This window comes from Scyliorhinus canicula, chromosome 2 (genome assembly GCF_902713615.1).
Source record: "Scyliorhinus canicula chromosome 2, sScyCan1.1, whole genome shotgun sequence".
Classification (NCBI taxonomy): Eukaryota; Metazoa; Chordata; class Chondrichthyes; order Carcharhiniformes; family Scyliorhinidae; genus Scyliorhinus; species Scyliorhinus canicula.
This window is the reverse complement of record NC_052147.1, coordinates 75,466,082-75,481,700: the sequence shown is the minus strand read 5'-3', so window position 1 is coordinate 75,481,700 and position 15,619 is coordinate 75,466,082. Positions and strand designations below refer to the sequence as shown.

Here is a 15,619-nt window from a genome sequence, read left to right as displayed (position 1 = left end):
GTGGGCCGTCAGCTCTGAGGGTCTTGGTGCGAGTGGGTCCCAGTCCACTTGCTGGTGGCACATGCCCCGTGTGCCACTCGGTTCCAGGAGTTGATTCTGAGATGCGCCGGGTGCGGGGGCTTTAGCCTGGGCAGCACAGTACTGAGTGGGGGTGGTGCCAGGTCGTGGTGTGCAAGGGGGCTGCTGGTGCCAACCCACCCTTGCGGCCCAGTGGAGGTCATTGATCTTATGTCACTTGGTGCCAGTCCTTCTGTTTACACTACCTGAACTGACAGCCATTGCCACTTCCTCCCAGGCGGCACTGACTGCCCCGTGGCTGACCCTCTGAGCCGCTCATGAGAACAGGGCATCCCGTCTGCACTCGACTGCATCCAACAATCAAGCCAGGTTGACATTCCCGAATCGTAGGGCTGCTCTCCTCGGGGGCATGGCTGCAAGCTGTGTGGGGTTTGTTCTGCTGGATCTGTTGTTATTTTTACCTTTCGGGACTTCTGGTGGTGGCCGTGGTGAGAGTTGTGGCACATTTGGTGGCTCCCGCTTGTGGTGGTATTTTTGGACCTTTTCCTCAGCTAATGGGTGGATGAGTTGAGCTAAAAAGATGCAGGAGGGGAGGAAGGAGAAAGTGTTCCACCGTGAATGGATTTGTCGACCAGATGTAGTCTCAAAAGAAAGGAGCAGTAGGAGCGAGTTGTTGCACTTGCGACACAGGAGAAGATAGAGGAGCATCAGGGACTGGCCCTACCCTTGCAATGGTCGACGGAGCAGCTGGTGGGCTTCCTTAATGAGAAGTTCACCCAGCAGAGAAAGGAGGACCTGGAAAACCTGGTGGACCCGATAAAGGTGGGGATTGACCACCTGGAAATGAGGCTGAAGGCTCAGAGCTAGGCAATCCAGAAGGTGGAGGAGAAGGTGGGGGAGCATGAGGAGCAGTTTGCTTCGATAGCGGCCGAGTTGGGGGGTGATAATGGATAATCAGAGGCGACTGCAGGAGAATGTGGAGGACTTGGAGAACCGGTCCCACAGGCAGAATTTGAGGATCGTGGGGCTGCCGGAGGGCAGCGAAGGTCCGGATGTGGGCATGTACATGGCTCGGATATTCGAGAAGTTGCTGAGTGAGGGAGCATTTGAACAGCCGTTGGAAGAGGACCGGGCGCACAGGGCACTGATGAGGAGGCTGAAGGGGAACCAGCCACCAAGTGCGATGGTGGTGCACCTGCACCGGTTCTTGGACAAGGAGTGGATCCTGAGGTGGGCCAGGCAGACGAAGCATTGTACCTGGAAGAGCAATGAGCTGCGTGTGTATCAGCAGCTGGGTGCGAAGCTGGCCAAGAGGAGAGTGGGCTTTAACAAGGTGAAGGCAGCCCTCTTCAAGAAGGGGGTGAAATTTGGTATGTTGTACCCGGCACGCCTGTGGGTGACCTATAAGCGTCGTGAGCTGTACTTTGGGACACCGGAGGAAGCAATAGAATTTGTCAGGGGCAATGAACTGGCAGGAGAAGAAGGACATTGAACTTTTGAGGAGATGCTCGCTTTCTGTTCCTTTGGGTTTGTTTTTGTATTTTGTTTGGGACCATTGCTCTGTGTTTTTCTTTGCGGGAGATGGTGGGGTGCTCTTTTCTTTGTGTTGGGTGGGTGTTGTTATGTTTGCACCGGAATATTGTTTGAGCGGGGGGGATAGGGAGGTCAGTGGGGGGTAGCATGCTAGACGCCATGGGCTGGGATTACCAGGCTAGCTCGGCAGGCTAGTTCATGGAAGTGCAGTGGGAGGTGAGCAGGTGATTTGTGTGTTGATGGGGTTTGGGGGTAGTTATTTTGTAACGGGGTGAAGGGGGGGAAACTGCAGACAGGGGAGGGGTTCTTTGAACATGGTATGGGGAGGAACGATGTCGGTAGGCACCCGAGGACGGGCCTGAAGAGGTGCGGGACTGCGGGCTGGAGGCTGGCCCAGGAGGGGGTTTGCACATTTAAAGAATTTAAAGGCAGACGCAGCTCTGTTGCAGGAAACACACCTGAAGGTTGTGGATCAGACTAGACTGAGGAAAGGTTGGGTTTGGCAGGTATTCCATTCAGATTTAGATTCCAAAATGAGGAGGATGGCAATTTTGATTAACAAACAGGCGGACTTTCAAAGTGGGGTGTATAGTGGCTGACTCTGTGGGGAGGTATGTTATGGTGAGTGGGAAATTGGAGGGGATGCCGGTGGTACTGGTGAATATTTACGCTCCGAGGCAGGTGCTGTGGAAAATCACTGATTTGGAATCCCATCGGTTGATAGTGGAGGGGGATTTTAATACTGTTCTGGATCCAAGGCTGGATCGGTCGAGTTTGAGATCAGGGAGGGTCGCAAAGGATCTGAGGGAGTATATGGAGCACATGGGGGGGTGGATGCGTGGAGGTTTAGATGGCCGAGGGCGGAGGAATTTTCATTTTTCTCACATGTGCACAGGGTTTACACCCGAATTGACTTTTTTGTGATAGATAAGACGCTTCTCGCGAGGGTCAGCGACGTGGAGTATTCAGCGATTGTTGTGTCGGATTATGCTCTGCATTGGGTGGACTTGCGGGTAAATAAGAGAGGGTGCCAGCGCCTGCAGTGGTGGGTGGATGTGAGGCCTTTGTCGGACGAGGAGGTTTGTCAGCGGCAGCCATTTAGGGGTATGTGGAGCTGAACAACACAGGGGAGGTTTCGGCGGCCACATTGTGGGAGGCATTGAAGGCGGTAGTGAGGGGAGAGCTTATCTTGATAGGGGCGTAGGGGCACACAGGGAAAAGGCGGAGCAAGTGGAGATGGAAAGGGTAGTGGAGGAGATCTTGATGTTGGACAGGAGGTATTCGGAGGCCCCAGAGGCGAGTTGTTGAAGGAGCGGCAGAAGCTCCAGATGGAGTTTGGGCTGTTATCTGCAGGGAACGCGGCCGGGCAGCTGAGGAGGGTGAGGGGGCTGGTTTATTGGTATGGAGAGAAGACAAGCAGGATATTGGTGCATCAATTAAATTAAGGAAGCAGAGGCAGCGAGGGAGATCAGGAAAGTGAAGGACTGGGGGGGGGGGGGGACTCGGTCTTGGACTCGGTGGGGGTGAATGTGATGTTCAAGGATTTTTACAGTAGATTCCATGAGTCGGAGCCCCCAGCCAGGGTGGAGGGAATGAGGCAGTTCTTGGGGGGGTTGGAGTTCCCGAGGATGGAGGAAGAACAGGTGGAGGGGTTGGGATCTCCCCTTGGGCTGGTAGAAGCGGTGGAGAGGTAGGAGGCGATGCAGTCACTCAAAGAGGCATCTGGCGGCCAATATTAGGAGATTATAAAATGCGATAATGATGCCCCTGAGGGATGGGATGTGAAGGTGGTGATCGCCATAGATGCGGAAAAGGCCTTCGATCGGGTGGACTGGGACTATCTGTGAGAGGTTCTGGGGCAGTTTGGGTTTGAGCAGGCTTTTGTGAACTGGGTCCGGTTGATGCACCAGGCACCGGTGGCGAGCGTGCAGACGAACCGGATGAGCTCGGACTATTTTAGACTGTATCGGGGAACGAAGCAGGGGTGTCCACTCTCCCCATTGCTCTTTGCCTTGGCTATAGAGCTTCAGGCGATGGCATTGAGAGTGTCGAGGGACTGGCAGGAGATAGTGGAACTGGCGTGGAAAAGAGGGTCTCACTTTATGCGGACAATTTGTTGTCTATGTCGGACCTGTTGTGAGGTATTGGGGGGATTATGAGAAGCTTCGAGGAATTCAGTAGGTTTTCAGGGTATACGTTGAACATGGGGAAGAATAGGTCTTTCCGATCCAGGCGAGGTGGCAGGAGAAGATATTGGGGGAACATGTTCAAGGTGGTGGGAGGGAGCTTTCGGTACTTGGACATTCAGATGGCACGAGGGTGGGAGCAGCTGCATAAGCTAAATTTAGCTCGGTTGGTAGAGCAGATGAAGGGGAACTTTAGGAGGTGGGATGCGCTCCTGCTGTCATTGGTGGGGAGGGTTCAGACGGTAAAGATGACAGTCCTGCCGAGGTTCTTGTTGTGTTTGAGAGGCTCCCAATCTTCATTCCCAAGGCGTTTTTGGGAAAGTGAACATGGTGATTTCTGGGTCTGCGTGGGCAGGTAAAGACCCGTGGGTGAAGGTGTTGTTGGAGCGGGGTGGGGGCCTGGATCTCCCGAACTTTATAAACTACTACTGGGCGGCGAATATTGCAATTGCCAGGAAATGGGCAGTTGGAGAGGTGTCAGTATGGAAGCGGATGGAGGCGGCTCATGTAGGGGCACGGGTTAGGGGGCACTGTTAACAGCGCTTCTCCCGTTCTCGTCGGCTAGATGCTCCACAAGCCCGGTAGTGGTGGCGGTCCTGAGGGTGTGGGGACAGTGGCAACAGCACATGGGGCTCAAGGGGGCGGTGTGGGTACCATGTGGCAACCACCGGTTTGCTCCGGGGGAGATAAAGTGGTTTGGGGATTTGTTTGTAGACGGGGGCTTTCCGTGATTGGGCGAGTTGGAGGAGGAATTTGAGCTGCCAGGTGGGAATGGGTTCCGTTACTTAAAGGTAAGGGACTTTGTGCGGAAGCAGATATCAACCTTTCTGCACATGCTGCCCCAGGGTTTACAAAATAAGCTGGAATAGAAAGCAGGAGTAGGGGAGGGAATGGTATCAGAAATTAATAAGGAGTTGATGGAATTGGAGGGAGCCCCGATAGGGGAGGTGAAGCGGAAGTGGGAGGAAAAGTAGGGAGCTGGAGGCTTTGTGGGAGGATGCCCTGAAGAGAGTTAATGCATTCTCGTCATGCATCAGGCTTAGCCTTATACAATTTAATGCGATCAACAGGGCACATATGAATGCGGCCCGGATGAGCAGGCTTTTTGAAGGTGTGGAGGTCAGGTGTGGGCGGTGTGAGGGTAGTCCCGCGAATCATGTCCATATGTTTTGGGCCTGTCTGAAGCTTGGGGGATTCTGGCAGGGATTTGCCGACGTTATGTTGGAGGTTCTGAAAGTCCAGAGGTGCCGATTTTTGGTGTGTCAGAAGACCCGGGAGTCCAGGGGGCGAGAGAGTCTGATGTCTTAGCCTTTACCTCCCTGGTTGCCCGGAGACGGATCTTGCTAGCATGGAGGGACTCGGAATCCCCAAAGTCAGGGGTGTGGGTGAGTGACATGGCTGGGTTTCTCAGGCTTGATAAAGTTAAATTCGCCCTGAGGGACTCGATGGAAGGGTTTGCCCAGAGGTGGCAGCCGTTTGTCGACTTCTTTGGAAGGAACTAAGCTGTCCAGTAGGTGGAGTGGGGGGGGGGGGGGGGGGGGGGAAACAAGGTTGGGGCGGGTTTGTTGTGGGGAATCTTTGTTGAGGTATTGTTTATGTAAGCCAAGATGGCTGGTTTTGGGGTGGGTGGTTGTCCAATGTGTTAAAATTTATAATATGAATGCCTCAATAAAATATTTTTCAAAAAAATTGTACCTTTCTTGGAAAAGAAGAAATGCTGATCCAGCGGGAGTTCAGAGACAGAGAGCCCATAAAGCAGCGGGAGTTCAGAGACAGAGGGAGAACCCATAAAGCAGCGGGAGTTCAGAGACAGAGAGCCCATAAAGCAGCGGGAGTTCAGAGAGAGAGCCCAGAAAGCGGCGGGAGTTCAGAGAGAGAGAGAGAGAGAGAGAGCCCAGAAAGCGGCGGGAGTTCAGAGACAGCGAGAGCCCATAAAGCAGCGGGAGTTCAGAGACAGAGAGCCCATAAAGCAGCGGGAGTTCAGAGAGAGAGAGAGAGAGAGAGCCCAGAAAACGGCGGGAGTTCAGAGACAGAGAGAGCCCATAAAGCAGCGGGAGTTCAGAGACAGAGAGCCCATAAAGCAGCGGGAGTTCAGAGAGAGAGAGAGCCCATAAAGCAGCGGGAGTTCAGAGACAGAGAGAGCCCAGAAAGCGGCGGAGGTTCAGAGACAGAGGGAGAGCCCATAAAGCAGCGGGAGTTCAGAGACAGAGAGCCCAGAAAGCGGCGGGAGTTCAGAGACAGAGAGCCCATAAAGCAGCGGGAGTTCAGAGACAGAGGGAGAGCCCATAAAGCAGCGGGAGTTCAGAGACAGAGAGCCCATAAAGCAGTGGGAGTTCAGAGAGACAGCCCAGAAAGCGGCGGGAGTTCAGAGAGAGAGAGAGAGAGCCCAGAAAGCGGCGGGAGTTCAGAGACAGAGAGAGCCCATAAAGCGGCGGGAGTTCAGAGACAGAGAGCCCAGAAAGCGGCGGGAGTTCAGAGACAGAGAGCCCATAAAGCAGCGGGAGTTCAGAGACAAAGCAGCGGGAGTTTAGAGACAGAGAGCCCAGAAAGCGGCGGGAGTTCAGAGACAGAGAGAGCCCAGAAAGCGGCGGGAGTTCAGAGACAGAGAGAGCCCAGAAAGCGGCGGGAGTTCAGAGAGAGAGAGCCCATAAAGCAGTGGGAGTTCAGAGACAAAGCAGCGGGAGTTTAGAGACAGAGAGCCCAGAAAGCGGCGGGAGTTCAGAGACAGAGAGAGCCCAGAAAGCGGCGGGAGTTCAGAGACAGAGAGAGCCCAGAAAGCGGCGGGAGTTCAGAGACAGAGAGAGCCCAGAAAGCGGCGGGAGTTCAGAGACAGAGAGAGCCCAGAAAGCGGCGGGAGTTCAGAGACAGAGAGAGCCCAGAAAGCGGCAGGAGTTCAGAGACAGAGGGAGAGCCCATAAAGCAGCGGGAGTTCAGAGACAGAGGGAGAGCCCATAAAGCAGCGGGAGTTCAGAGACAGAGGGAGAGCCCATAAAGCAGCGGGAGTTCAGAGACAGAGAGCCCATAAAGCAGCGGGAGTTCAGAGACAGAGAGCCCATAAAGCAGCGGGAGTTCAGAGGGACACAGGATAAAAGAGCGTGAGGAGAGCGGCAGTGAGTCAGTGAAAGAGCGCGAGGGGACACATTGAGAGCGGCGGGGTGCTAGTGGGAGCAAAGACAATATAAGGGGGGAACCGGAAGTACGACCCGCGGACTTCTGGGAAGGATTTTCTCCTAGCCAATAAATTCTGGTGGAGAGGATACCCGAGACACTACACGTATAGTGTCTCCCACCCGCCCTCCTCCTCTAACCTAATAATAAGACTCATTGGTGTGAGCAGGTAAGTGCTATATTATATTATTATTTTTTATTTGTTTTATATTTGTTTACCAGAACTTGGTTGAAATTAAGTGGGATGGCAGGGAAGGTAGTGCAATGTTCCTCCTACAGGATGTTTGAGGTGAGGGATGCCGTTAGTGTCCCTGCTGATTTTACCTGCAGGAAGTGCAGCCAGCTCCAGCTCCTACAAGACCGAGTTATGGTACTGGAGCTGGAGTTGGATGAATTTCGGATCATTCGGGAGGCAGAGGTGGTCATAGATAGGAGCTTCAGGGAAGTAGTTACACCAAAGACTGGAGATAGATGGGTAACTGTAAGAGGGACTGGGAAGAAGCAGTCAGTGCAGGGACCCCCTGCGGTCGTTCCCCTGAGTAACAAGTATACCGTTTTGGATACTTGTGGGGGGGGCGGCCGCCATGGGGTACGGGACTCTAGCACGGAGTCTGTCCCTGTTGCTCAGAAGGGAAGGGGGGAGAGGAGCAGAGCATTAGTAATTGGGGACTCAATAGTCAGGGGCACAGATAGAAGATAGGAGATAGAGCGAGAGAGACTCACGTTTGGTATGTTGCCTCCCAGGTGCAAGGGTAAGTGATGTCTCAGATCGTGTTTTTCGGGTCCTTAAGGGGGAAGGGAGCAGCCCCAAGTCGTAGTCCACATTGGCACTAACGGCATAGGTAGGAAAGGGGACAAAAATGTCAGGCAGGCCTTTAGGGAGTTAGGATGGAAGCTCAGAGTGAGAACAAACAGAGTTGTTATCTCTGGGTTGTTGCCCGTGCCACGTGATAGTGAGACGAGGAATAGGGAGAGAGGGCAATTAAACACGTGGCTACAGGGATGGTGCAGGCGTGAGGGATTCAGATTTCTGGATAACTGGGGCTCTTTCTGGGGCAGGTAGGACCTCTATAGACAGGATGGTCTACATCTGAACCTAAGGGGCACCAATATCCTGGGGGGGAGATTTGTTAGTACTCTTTGGGGTGGTTTAAACTAATTCAGCAGGGGAATGGGAACCTGGATTGTAGTTTTGGGGTACGGGAGATTGAGAGTAGAGAGGTCAGGAGCACAGATTTTACTTCGCAGGAGGGCGCCAGTGTTCAGGTCGGTGGTTTGAAGTGTGTCTATTTTAATGCCAGGAGCATACGAAATAAGGTAGGGGAACTGGCAGCATGGGTTGGTACCTGGGACTTCGATGTTGTGGCCATTTCAGAGACATGGATAGAGCAGGGACAGGAATGGTTGTTGCAGGTTCCGGGGTTTAGGTGTTTTAGTAAGGTCAGAGAAGGGGGCAAAAGAGGGGGAGGTGTGGCGCTGCTAGTCAAGGACAGTATTACGGTGGCAGAAAGGATGCAAGATGGGGACTCTTCTTCCGAGGTAGTATGGGCTGAGGTTAGAAACAGGAAAGGAGAGGTCACACTGCTGGGAGTTTTCTATAGGCCACCTAATAGTTCTAGAGATGTAGAGGAAAGGATGGCGAAGATGGTTCTGGAAAAGAGCGAAAGTAACAGGGTAGTTGTTATGGGAGACTTTAACTTTCCTAATATTGACTGGAAAAGATATAGTTCGAGTACATTGGATGGGTCGTTCTTTGTACAATGTGTGCAGGAGGGTTTTCTGACACAATATGTTGACAGGCCAACAAGAGGTGAGGCCACATTGGATTTGGTTTTGGGTAATGAACCAGGCCAGGTGTTAGATCTGGAGGTAGGTGAACACTTTGGAGACAGTGACCACAATTCAGTGACCTTTACATTAGGGATGGAAAGGGATAAGTATACCCCGCAGGGCAAGAGTTATAGCTGGGGGAAGGGCAATTGTGATGCCATTAGACATGACTTAGGATGTGTAGGTTGGAGAAGTAGGCTGCAAGGGTTGGGCACACTGGATATGTGGAGCTTGTTCAAGGAACAGCTATTGCGTGTTCTTGATCAGTACGTACCAGTCAGACAGGGAGGAAAGGGTAGAGCGAGGGAACCGTGGTTTACCAAAGAAGTGGAATCTCTTGTTAAGAGGAAAAAGGAGGCCTATGTGAAGATGAGGCGTGAAGTTTCAGTTGGGGCGCTTGATAGTTACAGGGAAGCGAGGAAGGATCTAAAGAGAGAGCTAAGACGAGCAAGGAGGGGACATGAGAAGTCTTTGGCAGGTAGGATCAAGGAAAACCCAAAAGCTTTCTTTAGGTATGTCAGGAATAAAAGAATGACTAGGGTAAGAGTAGGGCCAGTCAAGGACAGTGGTGGGAAGTTGTGTGTGGAGGCTGAGGAGATAAGCGAGATACTAAATGAATACTTTTCGTCAGTATTCACTCAGGAAAAAGATAATATTGTGGAGGAGAATGCTGAGACCCAGGCTATTAGAATAGATGGCATTGAGGTGCGTAGAGAAGAAGTGTTGGCAATTCTGGACAAGGTGAAAATAGATAAGTCCCCGGGGCCTGATGGGATTTATCCTAGGATTCTCTGGGAAGCCAGGGAAGAGATTGCTGAGCCTTTGGCTTTGATTTTTAGGTCATCAATGGCTACAGGAATAGTGCCAAAGGACTGGAGGATAGCAAATGTGGTCCCTTTGTTCAAGAAGGGGAGTAGAGATAACCCCGGTAACTATAGGCCGGTGAGCCTAACGTCTGTGGTGGGTAAAGTCTTGGAGAGGATTATAAAAGATACGATTTATAATCATCTAGATAGGAATAATATGATTAGGGATAGTCAGCATGGTTTTGTGAAGGGTAGGTCATGCCTCACAAACCTTATCGAGTTCTTTGAGAAGGTGACTGAACAGGTGGACGAGGGTAGAGCAGTTGATGTGGTGTATATGGATTTCAGTAAAGCGTTTGATAAGGTTCCCCACGGTCGGCTATTGCAGAAAATACGGAGGCTGGGGATTGAGGGTGATTTAGAGATGTGGATCAGAAATTGGCTAGTTGAAAGAAGACAGAGAGTGGTGGTTGATGGGAAATGTTCAGAATGGAGTTCAGTTACGAGTGGCGTGCCACAAGGATCTGTTCTGGGGCCGTTGCTGTTTGTCATTTTTATAAATGACCTAGAGGAGGGAGCAGAAGGATGGGTGAGTAAATTTGCAGACGACACTAAAGTCGGTGGAGTTGTAGACAGTGCGGAAGGATGTTGCAGGTTACAGAGGGACATAGATAAGCTGCAGAGCTGGGCTGAGAGCTGGCAAATGGAGTTCAATGTGGAGAAGTGTGAGGTGATTCACTTTGGAAAGAATAACAGGAATGAGGAATATTTGGCTAATGGTAAAATTCTTGGTCGTGTGGATGAGCAGAGGGATCTCGGTGTCCATGTACATAGATCCCTGAAAGTTGCCACCCAGGTTGATAGGGTTGTGAAGAAGGCCTATGGTGTGATGGCCTTTATTGGTAGAGGGATTGAGTTCCGGAGCCATGAGGTTATGTTGCAGTTGTACAAAACTCTAGTACGGCCGCATTTGGAGTATTGCGTACAGTTCTGGTCGCCTCATTATAGGAAGGACGTGGAAGCTTTGGAACGGGTGCAGAGGAGATTTACCAGGATGTTGCCTGGTATGGAGGGGAAATCTTATGAGGAAAGGCTGGTGGACTCGAGGTTGTTTTCGTTAGAGAGAAGAAGGTTAAGAGGTGACCTAATAGAGGCATACAAAATGATCAGAGGGTTAGATAGGGTGGACAGCGAGAGCCTTCTCCCGCGGATGGAGGTGGCTAGCACGAGTGGACATAGCCTTAAATTGAGGGGTAATAGATATAGGACAGAGGTCAGAGGTGGGTTTTTTACGCAAAGAGTGGTGAGGCCGTGGAATGCCCTACCTGCAACAGTAGTGAACTCGCCAACATTGAGGGCATTTAAAAGTTTATTGGATAAGCATATGGATGACAAGGGCATAGTGTAGGTTAGATGGCCTTTAGTTTTTTCCATGTCGGTGCAACATCGAGGGCCGAAGGGCCTGTACTGCGCTGTATCGTTCTATGTTCTATGTGACCTGGTGACCCTTGACCTGGAAACAGTACCAACAGGAAATATGAGTAAATTAATACATTTAGTAAAAAGGGAATAGATGTCACACCCCTGCATTAGAGTAAAATTGCATATTAGTCTAATGCTATACCTTAAGGTCCTAACATCAACAGAGCTCGCCAGCAAGATTGTTTACTTTTTAGAAGAACACATAGTTTAGAATAGAATCATAGAATCCCTAGTGTAGGAGGCCATTCAGTCCATTGAGTCTGCCCTAACCCTCTGAAAGAGCACCCCACCTAGGCCCAATCACCCACCCTATCCCTGTAACACCACCAAGAGGAAATTTATCATGGTCAATCCACCTAACTCGGACATATTTGGTCTGTGGGAGGAAACCGGAGCACCCAGAGTAAATCCATGCAGACAGGAGGAGAATATGCAAACTCCAAACAGTCACCAAGGTTGGAATTGAACCCGGGTTCCTGGCACTGTGAAGCAGCAGAAGATTGCAAACAAGTTTTTGTGTGAAGGTTTAATAATAAACCTACATAGGAAAGATCAGCATTTTAAAACAACGTTTTGTGTAACGACTAACTGAATAAGCAGACTGCATTTGTGAGTTGAGAGAAAGAGCAGCTTTGGAATGTTCTCCCTGTGATTGCTGTGTTTGATCTGTCAGAGCTGCATCAAAGGAGGGTGCTCCTCCAGAGGTTTCTTTGGGGTAGTTCCCTCCATGCTTGAATCATGAATAAACTATTGTAACCTGTCCCTGGTTCTCCTGTGGTTAGTTCGAAGAAGTCCAAAAAACAGGAAGGAAGCTGAGATAGAGATGCCACGTGGCTGACTGAGACAAAGGAGAGCTACGACTGGAGAATGAAGACAATCAGCACACAGATGCAAAAAGCAGACAGAGACAGACAGAGGAACACACAATTCAAGTGAACAGAAGCCACCAAAGCTCCAAGAAAAGGTTGTTTTTTTCCTGTTTGGTAGTATTCAGGTTATTAAGTGACTGACAACGTTATTAATTGTTAAAATCTAACCCTCATAAAAAAATTGACATGACTTTATTAGATACTTTTCTTGTAGAATCTGTAGTAAACTGGGAAATTTAGGATGAACACAAAGCATAAAGAGATGCTAGGGTGGTGGGACCCAGATTCAAAAGAGCTCACTCGTAGCAAAATGCTGAGATCTTGAAGTTCTCTGAAAAAGACTGCTAGAATGTCAATGTCTCTCTCTGCAGGATAAGGAACTATGAGAAGCAAAAGCATCTGAGATATGGTCATGGGCCCGGCTAGTTCAGGTCGGTAGAGCATGGGACTCTTAATCTCACGATCATGGGTTCAAGCCCCACGCTGGTTGCAATTGTTTATAGGCGGCAAGGTAGCACAGTGGTTAGCATTGCTGCTCCACAGCTCCAGGAACACAGGTTCGATTCCCGGCTTGGGTCACTATCTGTGTGGACTCTGCACGTTCTCCCCATGTCTGCATGGGTTTCCTCTGGGTGCACCGGTTTCCTCCCCCAAGTCCCGAAAAACATGCTTGTCGGGTGAATTGGACATGGTGAATTCTTCCTCGGTGTACCCGAACAGGCGTCGTAGTGTGGCGACTAGGGGTTTTCACAGTAAGTTCATTGCAGTGTTAATGGGCTAATTCGCTGGCTTTGAAAGCAGACAAAGGCAGGCCAGCAGCACGGTTCAATTCCCGTAACAGCCTCCCCGAACAGGCGCTGGAATGTGGCGACTAGGGGATTTTCACAGTAACTTCATTTGAAGCCTACTTGTGACAATAAGCGATTTTCATTTCATGTAAAGCCCACTTGTGACAATAAAGATTATTATTACATACAAAGTACATTACTTAGATGGGCGTGTAAGGATCATAGAATTTACAGTGCAGAAGGACACCACTCGGCCCTTCGAGTCTGCACCGACTCTTGGAAAGAACACCCCACTTAAGCCCACATTTCCACCCTATCCCCGTAACCCAGTAACCCCACCTAACCCAAGGGCAATTTAGCATGGCCAATCCACCAAACCTGCACATCTTTGGACTGTGGGAGGAAACCAGAGCACCCGGAGGAAACCCTAGCAGACACGGGAGAACGTGCAGACTCCGCACAGACAGTGACCCAAGCCAGGAATCAAACCTGGGACCCCGGAGCTGTGAAGCAATTGTGTTAACCACTGTGCTACCCTGCCCCCCAGGACAGAGAGAGACCGCGAGGGAGAGAGAGAAGCGGGGACTCGGAGAGAGCGAGAGAAAGAGCACATGACTAAGTGAGAGAAGGAGGGGGGCAGAGAGAATGAGTGAGAAAGGGAGAGGGAGACAGAGAGAGAAACGAAGAGAGACAGGCAGACACACAGAGAGAGACAGACAGTGAGAGAGACAGACAGTGAGAAAGAGAGACAGACACACAGAGAGAAAGGCAGAGAGAGAAAGGCAGAGAGAGAGAGAGGGAGGCAGGGAGAGAGAGAGAGGCAGGGAGAGAGAGAGAGGCAGAGACAGAGAGAGGCAGAGAGAGAGACAGACAGACAGAGAGAGGCAGAGAGAGAGAGAGAGAGAGAGACAGGCAGAGAGAGAGAGAGAGAGGAGAGAAAGGGAGACAGACAGAGAGAAACAGGCAGAGAGAGACAGATAGAGAGAGGGACTTTGTCTCAACAAAGTTAATTCACAAAGTTTTGCTGCCAAGACTGTTACTTCCTTAAAGGGATGCAAGACCCCCAAAACCTTAGGAAAAGTAACATTTCTGCAACTCTTGGGAAAGTGATGGATGGGTAAGCTAAAAGAAACCGAATTCTTAAAAGTGGTGTGAATAGGTTGGGCATATGAAAGAGCTGAGTGTTTCTATCAGAGGACTAGAAATTGGTGGTTAGCTGAAAAGGAACTCTAGAATAGCTACACGATCAACACTGATGTAACCAGAGTGAGAGAGGATGGGTCAGCATGCACAGTGGGGGTGCCAGCCATATATATAGGGACTTCGGATGGAAGATGCCTGCCAGTGAATGTTACTCGAGGGTCAAATTAAATGAGATGGAAGGACAGTAAGATTGCACGTGGTGCCACTTGTGTGCAGAGAGTGATGTGGGCTCAATGTGGTTGTGTAAGACGTATCTTTGTTGACTATTTAAAGTTAAATTTACCTTTTAAATTCAAGCATCATCTGCCTGTTAATTCATAATGCAGAGGGCTAATACCGCACTCTATTTCTTTTATAAATATATATACACATCATCATGGCTAATTTCTAATCGTATTTTAAAAACCGGACAAAAGCTTTCAAATGAATGATGCCATATCTGGCCAAACAAAAGGAGTGTTCTAGCATTCTGAGAATCTGGCACCTCATTATCTCTAAAGAGACGCTAATGACCCCTGTGACTGCAGAGGCCAAATTCCAAGAGAATTGTACAAAGGCCATTTACATTTCAACGGCCAGGTCTGGTTTGACAGGACAAAGGATCCTGAAAACTCTTTGGAACTCTTAATGGTTGAAACAATTATCAATCTCAAGAAACCAGACTAAAGAAAAGACGCAAAAAAGACACTCAAAAGTGGATAGGTGGAAATTACCTGACTCCCCTCCCCCAGCTGGTGGAACAGGTAATATTGCCTTGTAGAGGATGCCAGGTTGAGACTGCCGTTTTCTATCCAGCAAGCAACAACAGAAAAGGACTCTATCGAGGGTTGATACATTGTTTTTACTGGAACGTCTGAACCAGCACCGACAAGACAAATTAATCTCTAATCACTTATCCCATTGTGGAAGTCATCAGGAAAAGTGAATTATGCAGCATCAGTCTTTAACCTGCTGACTCTGTGAAAGAATACACCATTGGACTTTGATTCTGGACTTGGGTCTTGCATGAAACAATAATTCTTGTTCTACCTGTGGTCTTTGCCTTGTGTCTCTTTTTCCTGTCTCCTTGTATTGCATGGATGAAAAGGAGGCCAAGTTGCATGCTTCCTTTCACCTTTGGGTGTGTGCAAATAAATTAACCACTTTAGTTCAGAGATTTCTGTGGGCCACACATAAACTGCGCGGTTGGAAAATATAACACCACTTGTAAACAGGGAAATCAAAAACACTTTTCTATTCATAAATGGGTGGCGAGAGGAGAAATCAAGGCTGATTAAATTAAACCCTTTCTTGTGCGTAACAATGATTAATTTGTGTTGGTTCTGATTTGTGTTCATGTAAAAGTTACAAAAAATTTAATCTTGTTGGAAATTTCTTCATTTCGAGGGTCATTTGGCAAATTTGATCATTTTGGTTTGTGCTGTCCCCGTTAACATCTCTCTAGAATTTAGAGAATTGCAGAAGTTCAAAACCTATGCCTCCAGTATCCCTCTTAAAACCCTAGGATTTAAGCCATTAGGTCTATGAGATTGGCCAACTTTTCCACCTATCAATTTTCACAGTACAGTTGCTTGGCTGATGCAAATTTTTTTAAATTCTCATTAGACCCTTGGTCCTCACCACTTTTCAGATAGTTTTTTGTGTCTTCTGCCGTGACGACAGATACAGCATCTGCTGAATATCATTGCCATTTTCTCATTCTCTATTATAATTTCTCCCGTCTCTGCCTGCAAGGG

At 49.6% G+C, this 15,619-nt stretch overlaps 1 protein-coding gene across 5 annotated transcripts in view; it reads right to left on the bottom strand.

The window, feature by feature from the left end:
* Positions 1 to 15,619, bottom strand: part of mipol1 (mirror-image polydactyly 1) — a 569,773-nt gene that overhangs the window by 465,061 nt on the left and 89,093 nt on the right. The gene's annotated exons all lie outside the window — the stretch shown is intronic.